This window comes from Apis laboriosa, unplaced genomic scaffold (assembly GCF_014066325.1).
Source record: "Apis laboriosa isolate Shangri-la unplaced genomic scaffold, ASM1406632v1 scaffold1_cov151, whole genome shotgun sequence".
NCBI classification, from domain to species: Eukaryota; Metazoa; Arthropoda; class Insecta; order Hymenoptera; family Apidae; genus Apis; species Apis laboriosa.
In genome coordinates this window covers 4,568,081-4,592,333 of record NW_025222279.1, presented here as the reverse complement: position 1 = coordinate 4,592,333, position 24,253 = coordinate 4,568,081, and the positions used below count along the sequence as shown (strand labels likewise).

Sequence of the window (24,253 nt, the reverse complement as noted above, 5' to 3'; positions counted from 1 at the left end):
ATACATGATTGAGTAACGATAGGAAAAAATTTCGCTATTATCTTCTCTCTTTTGCGAGCAAAGAGTTACGTTAAACGTCACGAAAATTCCTATCTATTGTTAATTAGTTTAAGGTTTGTACGGCGCAAAAATTAAGTCGTCTCTTATCTTCGCCCTTTTGCAAACGAAGATAAGGCACGCGGATCATGCCTTCGTTTGTGTGATGCGATTCACACGAACGTACTCCTGCGCACTGCTGATAGAGAATGTTTCCATTGTGGAACGAGCGAAAAGCGTTTCGAAGATTTTTACGGTTATCTTTTCTAAACGATTAAGATCCGCTCGTTCTATTCGATATGATGCACGACGAATGATTACGAAAGCTTTTATATATTGTTTATTGTTTGTATTGCGTGAGAACACGAGGAAAAAATCTTTGCTATATATGAAGGCAATCATCTTCGTTTCGCGATCAAAAACGCATAAGATTATAGTTTATTCGATATATTTGTGCTATTCGATACCAAGGTTCTTGTATATTGTTTATAATTTCAAGTGTGTGAAATGGATATCTATGATTTGATGACACGTGATCGATATGTATCAATTATTACGATAAGATGTTTGTTTAATTCGATATTTAATTTGGTAACATTGAGCGATAAAAAGTGTGCATTGCATGACACGTGAATTTTACAGAGAAAGAGAACGGAGAAAGGGATTATGAAGAAAATGAACGATTGGCGATGAAATAATTTTTCGTTCACGCGTGAAACGTAAATGAAAGAAGTTATTGAAGAGTAGAGTTTGAATCGAGAAACGAGGAATTAATCGTTTGTGTTAAATTAAAGAGTGATGAAACGTGCGGAATATTGTGGAAAAAGGTTAAATTGGGAAATATTCGCGCGAAAATTGGCTACTGCAAATAACAATTAAAAAGGAATTTTTCCCCTCCCCCCCCCCTCCCCCTTCTTTTTATGCGCACAAATTTCTACCTATCTATCTCACAAGCAATATTTCCTTCCACGTAAAATGAAAAACGAATATTTACGCGATATTAATGAATTTCAACGTGCACACGTAAACACACGTAAGAAAGGAAAGGGTTAATATTTCCGAGTAAAAATCTAATCTCGATGAGTAACCAGCCATAAACACGACGTGGAAAACATGGAAATAAACCTTCCCGTTTTCCGCCACCGACCTTGAAAAATTCGAGAGTTCGATCTTCGATCCGGAATGCACGTAAAGATCGAACCGAAGATATCGAAAACGTTTTTCCTCGAAAAATCAAATTACTATCCTTGTACGTAACGTGGAAACCGTGAAAAATGACGCTCGTTCGGGAAACACGCGAGTCAATACACAGTTATTTTATCCTTTAAATCGAAGCACGAAAGAGTAAAGAAGGAAATTCTTGTGTTTGTTTGAGTTCCTCGCGAGTTACGAATCTTTTTTACGAATGAACGAGTGAAAAAAAAAAACGAAGCTATTGAAGACGTATTTGCGCGGAGATGAATTGTACCAAGATCGAAGAAAAAGATATTTTAATCCCAACGTTTCGACATTCGTGATTCAAATATTTCAAAATTTCGACATATTTCGTTCTATTCTCTATCGATTTCTAAAAAAAAAAATTCATCCGACGATTGAAATTTTGTAAATTTGGATTATAAAAATCGAATGGAAGATACTTTTTCTTTTTTTATCTTTAATAATAAAATAATAAAAAAGAAGATAACGCACGTCGAACAAATCGCAAGTAATGATAACATCGATTATAAATCTCGATGAAAAATTTTCAAAAAACTGGCCACTTTATCGGAGCCGTTATTTCAAAATAAAAAAAAAAAAAAAAGAAAAGAAAAGAAAAGAAAAGAAAAAGAGAGAATTGATAATTATTTAACAAAGTTAATTTCCCTGAAGAAATATTCCACGGGTAGAGAAGATATTAACCCAATTACGGATAGATTAGTTTTCGAGGGGAGGGGGCGGGGAAGTGTACGGTACGTAACCAAAATAGCGTTGTCCCATTGAAAAACATGAACACCGAAGGCACGAAATCTTGTTAATTTTCTCCCCGATGCTTGAAACGGAGCCAAGTTATGAAGCTGCTAGTTGCTGAAGCAATTAAGGAATTTGCGAGATTTATTCAACCGAGTTTATTATTCGCTGTTTTCGAGTTACTCGGGAACAGTAGATACGTTCGAATAACGCGTACAAACCGAATATTATATTTTACGGTTCGAAATCGGGCCAAGTTTATTATATCAAGTTTGGATTTCAAGGCAAAGAGGGGATCGAATCGCTTTTCGACAGATCAGTTACGAAAAATAGTAAAAATTCTTCTATCTCGATGATTTTTTTTTTATATTATATATTGTCAATATATTGTCAAAATTATCGCATTGAATAATATTTTACTTGGTTTATCGACAAGTGATTAACCTAACCTAACCTAACTTAAAATTGAACATAAACTACGAAGTCAGGAATTGAACAAATTCCGAATTTAATTTCATCTAAAATTATCTGTAGCAAATAAAGTTAACTGACTTGAACTTAACCTAAAATGTTTCGAAAAATTTTGTTAATAATTTTTTAAGGAACGCGATCTTAATTAACCTAAAATTGAATATAAACTATGAAGTCAGGAATTGAACAAATTCCGAATTTAATTTCATCTAAAATTATCTGTAGCAAATTAAAGTTAACTGACTTAAAGTTAACCTGACTTGAACTTAACCTAAAATGTTTCGAAAAATTTTGTTAATTTTTTAAGGAACGTGATCTTAATTAATCTAAAATTGAATATAAATTACGAAGTCAGAAAATGAACAAATTCTGGATTTAATTTTATCTAAAATTATTCGTAGCAATAAATTTAATTAAAATTAACCTGACTTGAACTTAACCTAAAATGTTTCGAAAAATTTTGTTAATAATTTTTTAAGGAACGCGATCTTAATTAACCTAAAATTGAATATAAACTACGAAATGAAAAATTGAACAAATTCTGGATTTAATTTCATCTAAAATTATTCGTAGCAATAAATTTAATTAAAATTAACCTGACTTGAACTTAACCTAAAATGTTTCGAAGAATTTTGTTAATAATTTTTTAAGGAACTTGATTAACGTATTTAAAAAAAAATCATCAAGATTGGAAGAAGGTATCTTTTTACATAAATAATTACCCGATTCTTTAACGATTCTCTAACGAGTTGTTAAAAAATGTATAAGTTTATAGATGAAACAATTTGACGAAAGTCAAGAGAGATGTAATTAACGGTATGTTTGTAAGCAATTGATTTCTAATTAGTATTCCATTTTCGTCTCGTATAATTCATCACTTTCTCCATAACAAAAGCGTGCTTCTAATTGTTTCAACCAACTCGTTAATAAACATCGAATCTATCGATCAGAGAATAATAGGTATCTGTCGTACAATTTACATTTTAAACGCATATTAGACGAAGGCTGACGATAAAAGCAAAAATATTAAAAATTATGAATTATAACGTAGAAAAATATCGAATCGTTCGATCCCATCTAATTTCTTTCTTCTCTTCCCCTGAAAAACTGTTCGATTATTCGCATTATTATTGATTAGAACTCTCAAAATTCAGAACAAAATTCTTCCTCCCTTGAAATCACTCTCGACGACAACAATACCAACCCAATATCGATTAATCAAGCTCAACCACGATGAACACGAATTTTCCCCTAGATTAATCGCTATACAAGCCGAAAGCGAAATTCTTCTCAATTAAAACCGCCTTGAGATGAATAAATCATCCCGCGCATTTTGATAGAAACGCCTATCTGGAAACGCGATTCTTTGAAAAATTGGGAACAATGAAACGAATCATCGATCCACGTGGATAACAAAAGATAAAAAAAAAAAAAAAAATGGAGAATTTTGACGCGGCGGAAACTGGATAATATTCGAGATAACACGTCGCGGAAGATGTTATTCCATCCATCAAAATAGCAAGATTTTCCACGAGTCAACGCGCAATGTGTGTAACAAAACTTTGGAAAATCACAGGCGAAACCGAAATCTCTGTTTGACGTGCTCGCGTCATCGTTGCAAACTCGGATATGGCCGGCAGCCGTGTGCCGATGTTCCATAACCAAACGATCGGTGTCATCAACGGTGCATCAACCGTTACATACTGCCTTTTCGATCGCATCTTTTCATCCCTGCCCGTGTTTCGTGAAAAAAGGATATTTTTTTTTTTTCGATTGGTACGCTTGATTGCTGTCTTCGTCTCGTATCGAATCGAGCTTGGATCGATTCGTGGCGTGACAGGGAGTCGTCAATGTTGATGGGTATTTTCGAATCCAAGGATTTATGATTCCTTTCGTTTACTTTTTGGTATTTTAATTCTTTTTTTTTTTTTTTTTTTTGATTAATTATTTTAGCATCGATGTATCGTTAAAGTTGGAAATTATTATTATTTTCGAACTGTGGTAATGTAACTCGTAGAATTTTCGTTTATTCGTAAAGTCGAATATTCTCTTTCCAGTCCCTTAAACTTTTATTAATCTGAATATTTTTTTAATTCTGTAATATCGTTGAAAATCGAAATTTTTATTCTGGGAATTAATATTTTTTGAATGAAAATGATTTTATCTATTCTCTATTCAAAATTTGATGGTTTCTAAAATTCTTCAATTGCAGATATCGAAATAATCGATCTTCGTTACAATTTTCGTCCGAATTATTTTTTTAAAGTATTCCATATTTTAGAAATATTACAAATCGGTATTGAGATTTGATTCTTAACCCAATACAAAGTACTTAAATTTTCGCATAAACGTGAAAGAAATGTTGTTCAAGTTCTATCTCAATATAGAGAATAATCGAGTGTTAGAATTCGATTTAATCCAACGGAAGAAATGCTAATAGAAACACATTTGTTCCTCTTCGTAGGACGATATTGCTATTTTCACAGGATTTGAGGGATCCTCGATTCTTTTTTAGTCTCTTAACTTAACCAGACCGAAACGAGACAGTAACTTGATTAACACGAGAGAGGAAAAAAAGAAGAAGAAGAAGAAGAAAAAAAAAAAAATTCCAGACTCTCGTTACGGGGTAAACACGTTTTCAATTTTCCAACCTGTCACGAGAAATAAATGATTAATATGATAAAATAAAAAACGACGAAACTTCGATGGGGGACTTCTTCTTTTCCCCCTAATTACCGACCTTGACTCTTTTCAAACCCCCTCCCTTTTCTTCTCAATCTTCTTTTCTTAAGAATGGAAAAATTGGTGTTTCAATCGGGAGAAAGCATAACAGGCTTCTTACGTTATTTTTTTTTTTTTTTTTTAGGATTTCTTGTATATAATATCTTGTTGGCAATTTCTTCGTTATTTGTTTGTCGTTTCAAATTGAACGGATTATAATTAATCTTTTTTTGGAGGGGAGAGAGAATAAATTTTAATCTTTCTACTACTTTATAAGGATAATTAGAAGCAGTTCGATAATTTTCAATAGAACGTGGCATCTAACGTGGAATAATAGGTTATTGGATTGAAAGGAGGTCGAAAGGACATCCACTTCGAATTTTACCACCCACTCCTTTTGATTTATTATGCATCCTGCCCAACGAAACGATATAGGTAATCCCATTCCAGATTAACCAGATACGACGCTCTGTCATTTCCATTTTTTCCCTATCTTTATCCTATCTATTCCTATTCACCAACATCTAACTTGAACACCTCGGAGCACGTTTCATATCAAAATCGAGACCAACGGGACAAACTCGAAAAGCGTTTTAATCCCACTGCAACCGAGTCGACAGATCTCCACCACTAGATAGTCCGGGAACCGAGATTTTTATGAAAAACTGCTCTCCCTTTCTCCCTTCGTTTCAGAAACTTTCCCTCGACAAAGAAAGAAACTTCATTAAAATTTCGTTTTTATTTTTATTTTAAAACCTTCTCGAAAATCGTCTAACAATTTCAAATATAAATATTGATAAACAAAATTCGATGAAACATCTCGAATTAATCTCGAAATATAATCTCCTCAACAAACATTCATCTTTTCTAAGTTTTTAATTCTAAATAAAATTTCAAAACGTTACTAGATTTTTCGATAAAATTAATACAAATTCATCCTTCCCTAATTATTATCTTAAATTTAAAAAAAAAGAAAATCTAACAACTTTGAATGATATTAAAAATAAAAAGAACGTTTAACGTCCAAATTTTTTAAAAAAAACGTATAATTTTTCCGACTCAAAAAACTCATCCTAAACGTAAACCGATACTCGAAGAATTATAAATTTATAGTATTTAAAATAATTCTTTTAGGATTAATTTTTGATTATAATTTTTATAAATATACATTAATAGAAAATAAATATGGTATATTTTATATATCATTTATATTTATAAATTTTATTTATAAAAAAATTTATTTAAAATTAATTATATTTATATTCAATTATGAGGTTTACTTTGAAAAGTACTTGTAATTGAAATATTTAATGGAAAATTTATAAGTCTAATATTAAATTTATATAATATAAAAATTTCAAATATAATAATAAATACATTTATGATTGTAATGATTTATGTAATTTTTTTAATAGTTTATTTAATTGTATTTTAAAATTTATTTTATTTATTTAAATAGCTTATATTACAGCGTAATATTGAAAATATTAATGAAAATTTTTAAATTTTTTAAATAAATATAAAAAAATTTAGTTAGAATATATTTTATTATTCAAATGATTCGTTAACAATAAATTGCTAAATATTAGCTTTAACTAATTTTTAAATTTATTTAAAATTTAAGAATTAAATTGTATAAATATATAATAAGTAATTTTTTACTTTTAATTTCGACTTAAAGATTGATTTATAAATATGATAAATCCTTAATAAATAATTTTAATTATCATTTCACGCGATAATATCACACCTCTCCGGAATCCAACGCTGGAACCCAACCTGTTTTCAACACACTGGAACAGGACATCGAGTAACGACCCTTCAATGCGTTGCAATTTCGACGAGAAGCTCAGTTCCATCAATCGGTGGTGGCACGCGCGAATTATTCCTCCCGAGCCGCCATGTCCCCAAAGGGGGACACTTTCGTCCACCATCTTTTTTTTCCCCCTTTTTTTCTTTTTCTTTTTTTTTTTCTTTTTGATTCTTCGCGCTTTCCATGCGTCGAACCACCTCGTTAAAACCATTTCCGGACGAAGACTAGCTCTCGAGCCGGTCATCCGGTTCCCCCATTAAATCCGGAAATCCACTTTTTTCCTCTCCTCTCCATTCCGTTGGAAATCCGAGGGTACAACTTGCGCCCAGTAATCGTTAATTCACGCTCACTATGAGCGAGTGAGTTAGGTTAATACGATCGAGATGGATGATTAAATGTTGAAGTTCTTTGTGCGTTTCTTTTCAACATATATCGAAATTTATTCGGTGTTTGAGCTGATTGAGTGGGATTAGGAATGGTATCTGAATTGTATATAGAATAGTTCTCGTGGTAAAAAAAGTTGAGGAGGTTTATTTCGATCGAGTACTGAATATTTTATAAATATTCAATTGGAATGTTTTTGTTAAGTAGTAATAGTGTTAAGTAGTTAGAAAATTAGATTTGATAGAAATTAGACAAGTTTTGTTGAATATCGATTGTTTATTGGAATATTTAATGTATAGAATGTATAAAGTAATTATTATTATTATTATATATGTATTGATGAGAAAATTAAAAAGTTTGCTTAACTGGATATCGAATAATAATGAAAATAAAGTAATTTAAACGAATTTATATATTCAAAATTTCAATCGAAATCCGTGTACGTAGTTAAAAAGTGACGTAGGGAATTTCAAAATAAATTTGAAATAAAAATTCATAAAACTATTTTGAACGATAGAATTTTTCCATATAAAATAATAATTTTTTTCAACCTATCGCTCTTCGAACATTTATCACTTTTGAATAAACGATATATATATAACACAGACAGTTTGCACAGTTCGAAAAGTGATAAAAGATTTACGTTTTAATTTTCCATGGTTTTATAGCTCTAATATAATATGAAAGCAACACACAGGTAAAAAAAACGAAACATCGAGACACGGATAGCCAGTGTTTTGGAAACCAAGTTAGTCGAATTTTCTTCGATATTTCTCTGCGTAGGATCAATAAAAAAAAAAAAAAACTATATCACATTTCATATATTCCATTCCAATTGAGAAACAACGCGAATCCAATTCGATGAATAAACAACTCGTCCAAATCAAATCTTCTTTCTTTAATACTTGAGACATAAATAAAATAAATAAATATAAATAACTTGTAAATAAATTTAATCGTGTACACGATTAAAAATCAAAATAGCAAGTAAGCGGACGAAATTATCGCGCCACCTGCATGCAGTAGAATTTCCATTATTCGAACACCTGCTATCTAAACGTCCTACTATTCGAATGTTCCACTATCCAAACCTCCTATTACGGGAACACAGCACTCTCTATTATCATTACCCTCTATCGTTACCCTAATATCAAATTGATATTATATACATTGCGTGTAACGACATCGTATCAAATACGTGAATGTAACATTGTGTCGAAACGAAAGGAGAAGCTGTACGAATAATCACAAAACTGCGAAAACTGTTAGAGAATAGACTTTTAGAGAAGAGTTTTAATTATTAAAAAGATTGTACACTCACCAATTCTTATTTCAATTTTCAATCGATTCTTTCGCTCTACTCATCCATCGTTTGTTCCTTCCTAAAAGAAACAACAACAACAAAATTTAACGGAACTCAAACTCTGTTTAACAAACTGGAAGAATAAATAAAAGAATAAATAAAAAGTTACTTTTTGACGATGATACACGCGATGATACATTTGTCAAACTTCTGTGTGGAATAATTAAAAATTAATTATTAGAGTAAAAAATTATATTCGGATAAAAAGTTTCGGATCGAAATCAATGAACGGGGATCGAATGTCTACGTAACACTAGCACGATCCGTCCACCATCCCATCTTTTATAGCCTTTGGAAACGTTGGTGATTCCTTCTACTGATGAACGATAATCGGCAAGGAACCTTGGGCTAATAATGCCTCCGTTAAATGGCCGATACAACGCCATTTAAATCATCCTCGGAGCAGAAGAGAATCAAGAGTTTGCCGCTAGCGGTCCGTGGCGACGTGACTGATTGAAAAATGGACGTTTCCGCGTGTTTCTGTGATAAATTATGCGTAATTTGTAGTGATTTTTATTGTGACGCTGGTTAACCCGTCATGGTAGTTATTCTCGTCACAATCACAACTCCTATGAATTTTAATTAATCGCCTATCTCGATTCTCTTAAATGCTTAAATATTTCGTAGGATGTATTAATACACGATTTGTGATCTTTGTTTTGGACGTCGATATCGAATGTCAAAATATCATTGGTGATATAATTGGTATTATAAATAATGGATAAATCTTGGATCTTAATTTTATTATTATCCGTTGAAAAGATTTTTAATAGTTATTCTAGATCGCGTTGGATAATTTTTAATTTTAATTATTTTATTCGTTGAAAAGAAGATTTTTAATAGTTATTCTTGTGATTTGTAGTTTCGTGTGATTCGGTGAATTCGTGGTCTTTGCGTTGGACGTCGAAACGATATCGAATGTCGAAATATCATTGGTGATAACTGGTATTGTAAGTAATCGATAAATCTTGATTTAATTTTGTTTATTTATTATTGAAAAGAAGATTTTTAATATTGTAATTTATTCTTGTAATTCTTGTTATTCTTGTAATTCGATAAATTCGTGGTCTTTGCATTGGATGAAACGATATCGAATGTCGAAATATCATTGATAATTGGTATTGTAAGTAATCGATAAATCTTGATTTAATTTTGTTTATTTATTATTGAAAAGAAGATTTTTAATAGTTATTCTTGTAATTCGATAAATTCGTGGTCTTTGCATCGGATGAAACGATATCGAATATCGAAATATCATTGGTGATAATTGGTATTGTAAGTAATCGATAAATCTTGATTTAATTTTGTTTATTATACGATGAATTCGTGATCTTTGCGTTGGATAATTTTTAATCTTAATTATTTTATTCGTTGAAAAGAAGATTTTTAATAGTTATTCTTGTAGTTTCGTGTGAATTCGTGGTTTTTGCGTTGGACGTTGAAACGATATCGAATGTCGAAATATCATTGGTGATAACTGGTATTGTAAGTAAACGATAATTTTTAATTTTAATTATTTTATTCGTTGAAAAGAAAATTTTTAGTAATTATTTTTAGTTTAGTAATTATTTTTTAGTTTCGTGTAATTCGGTGAATTCGTGGTGTTTGCGTTGGACGTCGAAACGATATCGAATATTCAAATTATTGATAAAATTGTAATCGATAAATCTTGATCTTCATTTTTTTCATCCATTGAAAAGAAGATTTTTAATAATTATTTTTGTAATTTCGCGTGATACGATGAATTCATGGTTTTTGCGTTGGCCAATTTTTCATCTTAATTATTTTATTCGTTGAAAAGAAGATTTTTAATAATTATTCCTGTGGTTTCGCATGATACGATGAATTCGTGATTTTTACGTTGGATAATTTTTAATCTTAGTTATTTTATTCGTTGAAAAGAAGATTTTTAATAATTATTCTCGTATTTTCGCGTGATACGATGAATAAAATTATTTATATTGTTATTCTCGGTCAATAACATGGCGGAAGAACACGCAAGGGATCACTGGTTTCCTTGGCTGACTATAATCGACCGTTTCTACTAACTGTCTCTTTTAAGTTTTACTCGTTCAATATACTTTAGATTTATGAGCAACGATTCAAGGAAAAATTTAACAGTTGAAGTTACGAATAAAGTTACTTGAATAAGTCACTTCAACAATTTATTCTTCGAAACATAATAATAATAAATAATCAAATAGTTAATCAAAGTTATATGAAAAGCGAACTATAATAACTATAAATGTTATTATAATAATATTATTCAATAATAACATATTAACATAATAATAACATATGAATAAATGTTATTCAAGTATTTTAACAAGTGATTATTTAAAGTAACTTTATTCGAAATTTTTAACCGAATTTTTTTAACGAGTTTCAATATCCAACTCCGAATGTGAACAAATTACATTCCATATAACTTTCCAATGATCTCGCTATAACTAATTAATTCGTTAAAATTCGCTGTAATTTCTTCGTCCCTGTTTTCACAATAAACGAGCAGAATTTGATAATAAATTTTTAATCTTGCAAATAACGTTAAGATTTGATTCCCTCCTTATTTACGACAATCGAATAAAATGGATAAACTAAAATCGTGAACCTTCTGATCTTAATCTTCATTTCCTCGTGCAAATTAGCCAAAGTTCACTGGAAAAAACATTCCAAATACTTTTCCAATTTTCTCGCAAAAGGAAAATTTAATCCACGATATCTTCGATACCTTATCTTCTCCACGTGGAATCACCACTTTTCCATGCGTATCACCATCCACGAGACACCACGTACACACACACACACATATATATATATATATAAAACGAACATCGAGGTTCGTGATTGGAAAACACGATGAATCCTTTCCACGTAACAGCCTGGCCAATTACAACGTCGTACAACCGTGTTTCGAGCAAGGAAAAGGGGGAAAGGAAAGAAGTTGTTGCTCGGTCGAAAAAGAAAAGAAAAGAAAACTGAGATGAAAGGAGATGGGACGACACGTTAGAGAAGCTGGTGATATCCTAACTAATCTTAACTCGGATGGAAACTTCGTCGAAACCAATCCCATAGGAACTCCACTAGCCAGCCACGCTTTTCCACCGGGTCTGGTTTCGGGGGTTGAACCTTCGCTGGACTTCCGGTTCAATCAGCCGATCAAATGACGTCCCATATCGTAATCTCTGTCCCGTGGTAGAGAGAGAGAGAGAGAGAGAGAGAGAGAGAGAGAGAGAGAGAGATTTGTGTCCTGCTAGTTTCGTCCATCGATTCAATTCATCCGATTAAATTTTATCAATTATCTCGTTATCGTTTGCATTGATTCGTGTCTCTTCCTATTTATAATATTTTATCGTGATGAATATTGTAGGGTAATGTTATTCAGGATTAAAATTATTTGCGTAAACGATATCGTATAAGTTTATCATTTCTCGAGTAAACGTAAACTTCGTTTCGATATTTTGTAACATAAACCCGAGAAGGGAACAACAAGATTGAACTTGAGGATCGAGTTGTTGAGACGAGTTATTTTGATTGGATAACGAGATGCAAAATAGACGAAGAGGTGAAGTGTGATACACGCTTTGAAAATATATATATATATATATATATATATATATATATATAAGGGAACAAAAATTGTTCAAAAACATTTTCGATGATCGAAATTGCCAAAGATCAAATTATCGGATCTAACGATACACAACGTTCAATTGAATGGTTGAAGAGATGTACAATTGTACGATTTTTGCAACGAACGAGCCAAGAACGAATCGATCGAAAAATTCGTAATTTTTTTTTTTAACAAAAAGTTTAACAAAAAGTTGTTTCGAAGGAAACCACTTTCACAACGGGGGCGGTACACGGAAAAAGGTTGAAAAATAATGGTAAAGAGCACGTGACTTATGGGGTAGCCGTAGGTATATCGCGAGGGGGAGAGCGTCGAGTGTGGAATATAAACTTTAACGGATGGCTTCTTCCATTCCGGTGTACCAGAAGTGATCTAGGATCTGTGTCCCATCGTTCAAGCCTCCTCCAAGCGATCCTCGCCCCAGATAGAACGTTACGCTAGGATCTATCCATTGTTCCTGCCACGTGTTATCGTTTTCTATGCGGAAACGAATGGAAAGTTCGGTTGGAACTATCTCTTATACTTGAAATAGCCTTTCGATCCACGTGTGCGAGAAGATTGGAGGAATTCTTTCGTTTAAATTTAATTGTTTAAAATCAGCCATGGCTTTGTTTAACGTATATTTAGTTTATTATTGCACGTTTTGTCTCGATTGATCATGGTTTGTAAAGTTGAAATTGATTTTGATTATTTATTTGCAATCTCGTTGATTATTCCTTGAATTTTTAGATTTTTTCTTTAGAAGAAGGTTTTAGGTTTTAGGTTTTATTTTAAAAGGATATTTTCAATTTATTTTCTTCTTGTCCGAGTATGAGTTTTCTCTAAGAATTAATTAAGAATTGTTGTTTGAGAACGGCTGGTTATATAATTTTATCCGAAGGATTATTACTTTTTTATTTTATATAAGACACAAGGGTGTGATTTCTTGCAATTTGTCATTCACACTTAGCAATATTTCTATTTTTTTTTTTCTATGTTTTTTATTTTATTACAATCAAACGTATATTGATTGCTTGATTAAAATACGTTTATTGCTTTGTTTATGTTAAACTCGAGAATCTTTTACGTAATAAAAGTACGCATCAAGTGTAATCAAAGATGAAAAAGAAGAAAAAAAAAAAGAAACAGACAATCTTGCCTTGTTTCCAAGATAATAAGTCCATAGTAATCGAACAATGCATCTATAATAATTTTTTATTGTTTTCTCAAATTATTTGAATTAAAATAATTAATAATTATTTTAAATTATTCAATCTAACAAACGATTATGATATCGTCAAGATATCATGAGAGATTTCAATTGTCCTCTTCAGAAAAGATATCAAAGGCATTTATCTCAAAAGTACCATTATAGTGAATGGCTGCATCATCGACGTATCAAGATAAATTAAAAGAAAAAAAAAAATTATAATAAAGTGTCACAATTAATCACGAGATAAAGTTAATACAAGGCGATAATTTAATTGATTGATAAAAAGATATCCACGTTACGATAAGCATTGCGAATGAATGAACGATTCCACTTTTCTTTCGTAAGAGATCCTCGTAACAGATAACTGGTAAACAGATCTACTGTTGATCATTGCATGGCATCTCGTCGTTGTCGATTAAAATAGTTGAACTATGTTAATTAAAACTCGTCTTGTTTCTCCGGAATATATTTCTTTATCAGTTCTCTTATCCTGTTTGCAAACTTCTTATAACTTAATAATCGTCTCTTCCTTCTGTATCAAACTTTATCTCAATTACATATTTCTTGACATATTTTAATTTCTTCCCTTATTTATTTGTCAAAAAGGATCTTAATCTTAATTATTACACAATTGGTGGAAATTTTTTTGTTAAATTTTAAAAAAAAATCAATGAATACGATAATAATGTATCGAAATTTAAGTTTATTGCAATTACATTTCTATAATTTTTTCGCTTGATTAATCAACAAGATACTCGATCAAAATTATTACACTTCGATCATTTGTTTTTAATTTCAAGATAAAAACACGTTTAAACAAAAAAGAATCATGCGTAATATTTAATTAAGAAAATATAATTATATATTCACGATAAAACGACGAATTATTTTTCGCCGATTTAATATTCCCCTTATCTTTCGTTTTCTCGTATCGAATCGATCGTACTTACTTACTTGCTCTCTATTCACCGTGTAAAATATGTGTCGGTGGATACATAAAGCATTTACACACGTCTCACGTTTCACCCGAAGGAAGAGAGAGAGAGGGAAAGAGAAGAGCAACGCCCATTTCCAATTTACATACCCGTATCTTCTCACCGAATGTGCATTCACCTACTTGCGTACGTGATTCGCGGATGGACGTACACACGATCAAGATCCTCGGTTCGTTCCGCGAAACAATGTTTCCTTTAATCTAATATCCGAACCCTTTGAACTCGATCGGTAATAACATCGTTCGTATATATCGACGTATATAACCACAATCTCTATGTCGTGCGTGATTTTTAATTTTCGTTTTTTTTTACGAATTGAACGAATTGGTTAATTTTGTTGAAAAAGATATGATAAATTTTTGGTAAATTATTAACGAAAGGATATCACGCTTTGATCTCGATGATTTTTTATAACATGGTTAAGGTTATGAACAGTGTTGCGAAGATTTTACTTCGCAATGGCGATCGTTAAAAAATGTTTCTTTGAAATAATTTAGATTAGGATAAATTAGTTGTAATCACGTTTATTATTGGTTTAATATAAATTAATTGATTAAACTAGAACAAAAATTTATTGGATAATTTAGGTTGATAATTTTAACGATTATCAAATAAAATCTATTCTGGTATAATCGCTTTGACAATATTTTAATATATTAAAAATCAGAATTGGTTGCTTAATTTCTTATTTATTCATTGAAATTTTTAAAATAGTGCTTATTAGATTTGATTTGTAGATTTTCTTTTTTTTTTTAATTTTTAGTAATTATGAAAAAATAATAATTAATAGTTCTAAGAATATTAAAAATCTATTTTTAATTAATTCTTTTATTTTTAGTTTTCGAATTTTCTATCGCAACTTAGATATTTGTATATTGTCAAAAAATAAATATGGGTATACGTACAAAGTCGATATAACTGAAACCGTCGGCTCGTGTTTCAAACTTTTGTCAGTCGGTTTTGGGGTTTCCAACGAACTTCCACGTTGATTTATGTATCCCAAATGAATTGATCCGAATATATTTCTATCACGAGTAAGATTCGTGATAAATACACGTTCATAGGGGATGAATATCTCTGACTAGATGCATATTACGTGTTGGAAATAAGATTCATATCTTTCAAACGTGGCACGAGCTTAACTTAATCTTATCTCGTAATCTTCTAATTAAAACTAACAATTTTTCTACTTAAAATCTTAGATATTATACATAACAAAAACATTTATTTTTGACTGCTGGAAGATTCAAAATAATTGTACGCAACTGACGATCACGTTTATATCGTATGAATATATAAAAGAAAAATCGTGAACGTGAAACGAAAAATTCTTTTTCACTTTTTTCTTGAACAAATTCATGACGCGACCGTCAACGATCGTACAACGTGTTAAAATTATCTAATCTCTTAATGTCACTTCGAACACATTCGAGAATAATTTTTTCCTAATCGACATTGTGATAATCCGGAATAATTACTAACGAAAAATAATTTTAAAACTTTTAGAAATACGAAAATATTTAATAAAACTCTGTTTAAGAGTTGCTTATATAGTCAAAAATTATTTCTTCCTTTTTTTTTAAAGCATTTATCAATTCTCAAAGTCTCGAAATTTGAGAATTCAATGACTGTCTGTGAATAAATCCGTACAGAGATAAACCATTAATTACTACTAATCCTCGATTCCCAAATAATATCCAGAGACAAGAATCACGATAGAAATCCCGTCAAAATAAAATTCGAACCCGTTGCAGACCAACGAACCTCGTCATTCCTCTTCGAATTTCTTCAATTCCTAATAACCTTCTTAATAATTGGTGTACACAACCGGATTTTCTAATAAGAGGCGCGCGATATGAAAAAGGGGATTTAATTAAAATTTCCGTATTTAACGGAAGTGGAAGGGCCGGCATCTTCGCTCTGTTGGCGAACGGAAGGACAGGATTTTCATGGAGAAAAAGCAATTAGCATTTACTTGATCCCTTTGTGCGTCTGACAACCGCTGTTTCCACCACTATCGTTCCATTGTTCGCGGACGAATCAGAATCGATGAGAAGCTGTTTGAGGGGAATAACGCGGCGCAATAAATGTACCTCTGTAAACCTAGCCGTACATCCGAGCAGGATGATCTTATTCGAACATCCGTGCTGCCCTTTTTCGGTTTCGATCAAGTTGCTAATTAATTTAAATCCTTTATTATAATCCCGTTGAGAGGAGAGTTGTATACGTTGCGCGAATAATTGCTTTAAGCTGAATCGATTCTCGATATCTTTTGCGTAAATAATAATGAATGTAAGAGGTTGTTGGGATATAATAAGAGGATTAAGAAGAATATTTGATTGGAAACGTAGAATTTTCAATCATGTATATTCTACGAATTGTTATAAAATTTAATGCTCTTGATGCACGAAAAATATTTAAACATATCGATATTTAATTTGAGATGTATTTCATCTTTCATCAACACTTTTACACCAACATTTGAACACCAACGATTAATCGATATAAATAATTTTTTAATTTAAACGATTTTATAAGAAATAAATCTTAAAAAAAGAAAGAAGAAAATCTTGGCTTATCTCGAGCATCAATTTATCCTCGTCGAAAAGCTTTCGACGTAAAGATCGTATCATATTCTATTCGTATCCATCCCAAGGAAATCTACGATTTCGATCCGCTCAAGAAGGAAACAAGGGACGTATACACTCGCATTTAGTTTCATTTCGTTGCATTTCTCGGTGTATTCCGAATTCCTAGGTGTATCATTTCCACGAGTCGTAATTCCGTTGTGAAAAGCTGTTATTTCCAAGGAAATTCGAGAAAATACGAGCTCGCGCTTGTCACGATGCCCAAAGTAAACGTTGTCTTAGTAAGGGGAGGATTGTCAGAAACGATCGTGTCGGATAAATGGATCGGATTGGTGTCTTTGCTCGAGTTACTCGGTGCGATGGAAGAGGATGGGGTGTAAAGAAGACGCGAAATAAAGGGTGGCGAGGCGTGAGACGCGATAAATGTGAAAAAAAGAATGTGAAAAGATGTTTTCGTTGTATTATAATAATAACAATAATTAATTTGAATTGAAGGAATATGGATTGATTGAATAAATTGTAAAAAGGAACACGATAAATAAAGTGTGAGATATATAAGATGATTGTGAAAAATATATTAGAAATATCATTGATATAATATTATTGTTACGTGAATATAGATAGGTTGAAAAAAAATGTGAACCACTTTACGTGATGAAATTTAAGGAAAAGATGAAATAAAATGTAAGGAAGAAGATGTAAAGAAATATCGTGTTGATATAATGTAACGAGTTTGAACGGTTGATTTGTATTTGATAAAGAGGATGAAATGTAAAGAAGATAGGAAATAAAGCGTGGTGAAACGAATAGAGAGAAAATAAAATAATTCGTTGATGTAATATTAATGTGACGAAGTTGATGGGACGAAAGGAGGCGCGCAAATAAAACGTAAATGAAATGTGGAAAAATGTAAAGATTTTTTGTCGATATCGAATGTAATAGCTTCGAGGAAATGAAACTCGCAATCGATCGATATAACACTCCATCAAGATTCTGGTAATAAAGCTTTTTCAGACAAATTTAACGGGGGCAATCATTTCGAAGTAACGAATGGGAAAAGTAAAGAGAAATAGTCAGATCATTTTATAAGTGGTAAAGAAAAGAATCGATTGCTGACTTGCTAAACTCAGGATCCGTGGTAATTCGCATCATTTATCAAAAACGGAAAGCATATTTTTCAATTTGATAGTAGGGTTGAAACAAACGAAACGTAAAATGAAATCTCAAAAAGTTCGATCGCTACGCCTTCTGTGCTTGAAATATCGGCCATTTTTTTCATCCAATAGTCAATGAATTTAATATTTAAAATTTTCGCGATTCTAAATCATCGTATGTCCAATGTTAAATAATAAAATAATTATAAATCAACTTTTTAAAGAAATCAAATTTAACTCCATCGAAGATAATTAATTAATTTATGGAAAATTAAATATTCATCGTGTACTCTAATAGCACGATTAACCTTTTCGGTATAGCGTTCGACTAGCGTCGTGTGTAATAAAGTCGACGATCGTTCGTATTCTAAAATTGCACGATCGTATCAAAGATCGTAAAAGATTCTTCGAAAAAAAATTTAAAAATTTTGCAAAATTAAACGTTCGTCGTGTACTTTGACATTAAAATTAAAAAAAAAATTCAAGAAGATAAAATTTCCATTTATATATTCGCTGTCATATATTAAAAATTGCACGTACAAGATTTTTTTCAATAAGATTAAAAAAAATAGGGAACCTGTTTAAGCAATTTAGCATCGTGTGTACCTAATGGGTGTTAAGCCTGTGAACAAGTACTGTGAAACAAAGCGATTCCCACAGTAGTTGGTGAATGCGCCTCGGCCGATAATTAGGTATCGATTTCCACGTGCCGCGAGAATACCTGCAATAATCGACTTCGCACGTTCCACTATCTCCGCTCCGTTGACCGAGCTATTCCGGCTATTTGCCGCGCTTTTTTCGAATCATTCCCTCGAGTACGAGAAGAAGCATGGATGGGTGGGGATGAAGGTGGGGAGGGGCAGAGACAGATCCATTAATCATGAAAACAGGAACGTTAAAGATGCGGTAACGTCACGGAAATGAGGCAAAAATTCCGTGAAAAGGGGACGCATAATTTGCGGGTGAACTTCCTTTCTGAAAATATCTAAATTCTCTCTCCCGGAAACGATTTCTAACTCGATCGTAAATTATCGTGACGATACAAGAAATTGGGAAAAATTTAAATATTGTCGGAAGATTCTGGTTCACGATTTATTTTAAAATCAATAAATGTTATCTTTGGATAAATTTTAAATTTTTCCATAAAAATATTTAAATGATATCGTCTGTGGTATTCAATGATTTGATATTTCTTTGATAACAAATATTTATTTTTATAGGATTTTAAATTTCCTCAATTTTTATTTATTCCTGAAAATTTTCTGATTCTTGATAAAATTAATACTATTTTAATTTTGTGTCAATAATACGTTATATTGGAATTATTGATATTTTAATGTTAGAAATACAATTTTTATTCTGATTTATATTTTGTGAAAACAATGATTTGGAGATATTGAAGTACGATTTCAAAAAAATTTGAACATAATAGTTTTCTTGGGCAAGAAAACATCGACAGACATTTATTTAGAACACAAAGCCTATAATAAAATGATAGCATTATCGTTACAGGGGAAGAAATATAATAAATATGATAAAATGAAGAAAAAAAATTCCAGTTATTAAAAAGCATGAAAAGAAGGAAATAATTAAATACGATGAATATTCTATTAAAATATATAAGAAATAATAACAGGAATAATAATTATTGTACAAATATTATATCAAAAAAATCATAAATTCTTTTTTATTTTAAAAGATTTAATTTTTATACGAATTTTATATAAATCCAATCCTATTTTTTTCTTGTAAAAAATATACATGGTTACATTATCCTTATTTATTTTTTCCTTAAAATTATTCAGAAATTTTCTATTTTTTATATCCATTTTTTTATATACGTACTTAAGAGAATTTCCTGCTGATATAATAATATGTAAATATATAACATATGATAATAATGTAAATATTTTAAAAAAAATTTTTTATTTAACGAAAACATTTTAACTCGATAATTATAAATTTATTTACAAACAGGAATAAACATTTATAAACAGGAATAATAATTTACCCCTGTATTTTTACCAAAATAACATCTATTCATATGCAAGAGGACACTTTATTTAATATTTATTGTTACAACGTTGCGTTCCCTCGGTAATTTGTTAATATAATAAATGGGAATTTATAATTACACGTAATGTTGTTGACCACGTTGACTTGCTCTATTCTATAAAATAATCCTTCGTGTTTGTAATTTTAACAAATGTAATTTATTCAAAAAGAAAAAGCAAACAATTAATATTAACATCATCAAAAAAAAAATCGAATTTTCCTCTTCAAATAAAAATAAAATTTCAGATCGACGAAACCGTTTCGTCAATTTTGAAGATAATTAGAATTATCTTGGACTCTAAATTATGCTATTCTCTTCGTCATTGTTAAGCCAATGATCTGTTTCGCAAGGATACGGGACATACTTGTTACGCGCGTGTAACAGCAAACACGCTTGACCATGCAATTAATCCATACTGTTATCGTCTCTATCCGTGTTGACATATTCCACTATTCTACGCAACAATTTAAGCCTCGTAATAGATTGAACCGTTTTGAGAATGAACAGGGCAAAACGTAATTGGATTTAGTATTAATCTTTCGCTACGTGTTAATTTGAAAATTTATACGTACCGATGAAAATTATTCAAATAATGTTAATTTTTTTTTTTTATAACTCTGTATTTAATTATTTTTCAACCCCTCGATCGAATCTCGAAATCGTATTATTCGATCTTATTAAAGTGAAATTTATATAACAGTTTGAACTTTGTAAAACTTTCGTGCACCACAATTATCGATCTCTCCACTTCAACTTTGGTACTAAATGTCGAGCCACGAGTATTTAGTTTGTTGGAAACAATTGTCGCAATGCAGTGAGTAGTTACTTTGCATACTTCCTACCTCCCGTGTGTATCGAATTATCTTAACTATTCAATCGTGAAGCAGAACAATTCCTTTTTTTTTTTTTTTTTTTTTTCTTTTAAATAAGCTTCAGTAGCGAGAACGGGCTACGATCGATTTTAAAACAATTCGAATTCGATTCGCGATTAAATATCTCGAAGCGATCTCGAGGAGAAAAGAAGAAATAAAAAATAATCGTTTCGATCGCTGCTCCCCCAATTTATTTCAAATTTCGTGCATCATTAATCATCCATTTCGTACCGTATTCCAAATTCCCTAATATTTTCACTATCGCGTCGATTGAATATAAAACGCTCGTTATCGAATAATTTTCAACGTGTTATGTTGTACGATTCGCGAAACAGGTCGAAATAAATTCGAATGAAACGTTGTGGAAATCTCTGTAAAATGTACGTGTAATGAATTTGGCGGTATAATAAAGCGTTTTCTGGACTTAATTAAATGCTAATTAGTTCGCGATCGTGCATTCGGTATTCAGACGGAAAGAGCTTTTAAAATGGAGGTGATAAAAACGAGAGAGAGAGAGAGAGAGGTTGATGCAACATCCGATTTTCCTTTCTTCTCCTGCTTGGAAAGTTGCTGCACACAAACGTGTCAAGTCGTGTATTCACATGCGTATCGTCGTTAAATACAACAAATTATCTTTCAAATCTTATTTTAAAGGATTCGAGGAAAATACGAGGAGAACACGAGGTTGAAACATAACGAGCAAGATAATACTCTTGGATCCATTTGGAAAGGAGTGGAATTTTACTCTTGTATCGATTATTGTTATTGGGTGGGGGAGCTTTTAACAATTGGTTTAATCCTCTTAAAAAAAAAAAAATAATAATCCATTAGATCTCAAGTCGATGAAGAAGAAGTTTAAAAAAAAAAAATTTCCATTCTCATCGATGAAAAGAGCTCTTTCAAACGCTTTAAAAAAAAAAAAAAACGCATCGCAGAAACTTATAATCCGCCCAATATAATTCCCAGCTTCGGAATAATGTGTTCCAGAGGCTGGCGAGGAGCAATAACAATAACTTTTCATTTTCATCCGACTAAGCGACGAATTAACCATGCAAATGCCCTCCCCCCCATATCTGACGTTTCACCAACCGCAATTATCAAACTACCGCCATCCACGAATTATCGGCCCCCCTCTTTTTCCCATTTCGATTTCAGCTTAAGGAAAGGTGTGCGCGACCCGGAAGCCACGCCGCCGGAACTCGGTGCAACTGCTATTATTTCCGCTGAAACTGCGCAACTTCCGTGTCCCTGGCACGCCACCCAGCCAGAAAGGAAAATTCACATTCGAAGCATCTGCGCCTGCTTTTCCTGGCCGTCGTTACAATTAACTTTTAAGGCCAACGCCAGTTGCCTTTTCGCGGAGGAAGCCCAGACGTGGGTGGTTGCACTCACGAATACGCAGTGTACACGAAGCAACTTAGAAAACTATTTGAAAGATGGTGGATATTATTCACGTAACTTTAAATTTTACGTTACGACAACAAACTATCATATTAATCGTGCGAAGTCAGGAATGAAAACTTTTAATTTTCCAATGTGAAATAAGAAGTAAGAAGAAATTAAAAATTTCGTGATCGAAACCTGTTCAGAAGATAAAGAAAAGTGTACGTTTGAAATCTTTTTTTATTTCATCTCGATATCTCAATTGGTTACCGAGATACAAAGACTCAAAAGCGTTATGATGTCCATAAGCGACAAGAAATTATGAATGGACTCGTTGATTTATATATTTTTCCTGAAAATGTATACTGTGTTTTTCTAAGAATCCGTGTTTACTATTTGTCTATAGTTTGGGATAATAGGTCAAGCGCGAGCGAGAGATCCGAACAAGCGGCAAGAACGTAGATGATAAACGATCGAAAATTATCCTTTTCTTTGCACGACGATATCTCGGGAACCGGAAGTCTTATCGAGATAAATGAAAAAGCGTTTTAAAGGGTAAGATTCCTCGTTTCTAACGATCGTTCGTTCGTTGACCGGAAATCATTATCTTAGAAGTTATAGCGATTTAAAGTTTTTTTTAATTTTAATAGGATTTAAGGCAAATAAAAATTACTTTTTCTTTAGATGATTATATTTCCGGAACCGGAACTCGTATTGAGGTGAATGAAGGAGCGTTTTAAAAGGAATGATTCCACGCTTCTAATGATGATCGTTCACTCGTTAACTGGAAGTTCAAAGTTATAACTTTGGATTCAAAATTTTATTAAAATTTTAATAAGTCGCTCTAGCAAAAAGATAGTTCAACGAATTATCATTATATACTTTTTATGTAAATATAGATCGATATTTATATAAAAATTTGTTCTATTTATACTCCATTACGTATGTATATAAATATATATGTGAGAAATAATTGTTTAAGAATTAATTTTTACTTTAAACTTTATTAAGCTCGAAAATAAGATAAATATATTTCAAGCGTTAAATTATACTTATCTTGTATTTAAAAAGATAAAGTTGAATAAAATAAATTAAAAATATGAAGAGATTAAGTCCAGAGAATATTAGGATATTGCAGGTAAAAGATGATGAATGAGGAAGACAGAGGGACTCAAGTGATAAATATAAAAAGGTTTTTTTACGAAAAAAGAAACTGAAAACTAAGATAAAATGAATAAAAAACTTCATTCAATGTTTCCTATTCATGAAGGTGGAGACAGTAAAGTCATTTTGCATAATAGATCACAATTTTAAGGATCAATAAAACATTAAATTCTTTATTTTTAATATAAAGATTAAGATCGTTATTTTAAAATTAATAATATTATTTGTGAAATTTTATAAATTATATAATAATAATAATTTTCGATCAATTATTCGTTACAAAATATTAATTAATAAATTATATTGTTAATTTTAACTCTTGATACCTATTTTGAATTTTTTTAAAAAATTTATCTTGGGGATGCAAAATATATATTTTCGCCCCTTGATTTTTGCACAAAAAATTGGAAGATTATGTTAAAATATTAAGCAATTTAAGACGTGGATATAGCCGGACGTGCAGAAGAAAAAAAAACTTCAAGA

General features: G+C 31.2%; 1 protein-coding gene across 3 annotated transcripts in view; it reads right to left on the bottom strand.

The window, feature by feature from the left end:
- The window catches only part of LOC122712429 (cysteine-rich venom protein-like), a 116,032-nt gene extending 100,439 nt beyond the window's left edge, over nucleotides 1–15,593 (bottom strand). The window contains exons 1-2 of one of the 3 annotated variants that reach the window (XM_043932118.1): nucleotides 15,459–15,593; nucleotides 8,694–8,754 (exon numbers count right to left, since the gene is read on the bottom strand). The gene's annotated coding sequence lies outside the window, so the exon portion shown is untranslated. Of the gene's footprint in view, nucleotides 1–8,693; nucleotides 8,755–8,844; nucleotides 8,957–15,458 lie in introns of those variants that run through there. The other 2 variants (XM_043932117.1, XM_043932119.1) reach the window with 2 other exon arrangements.
- Nucleotides 15,594–24,253: the final 8,660 nt, after the last annotated feature.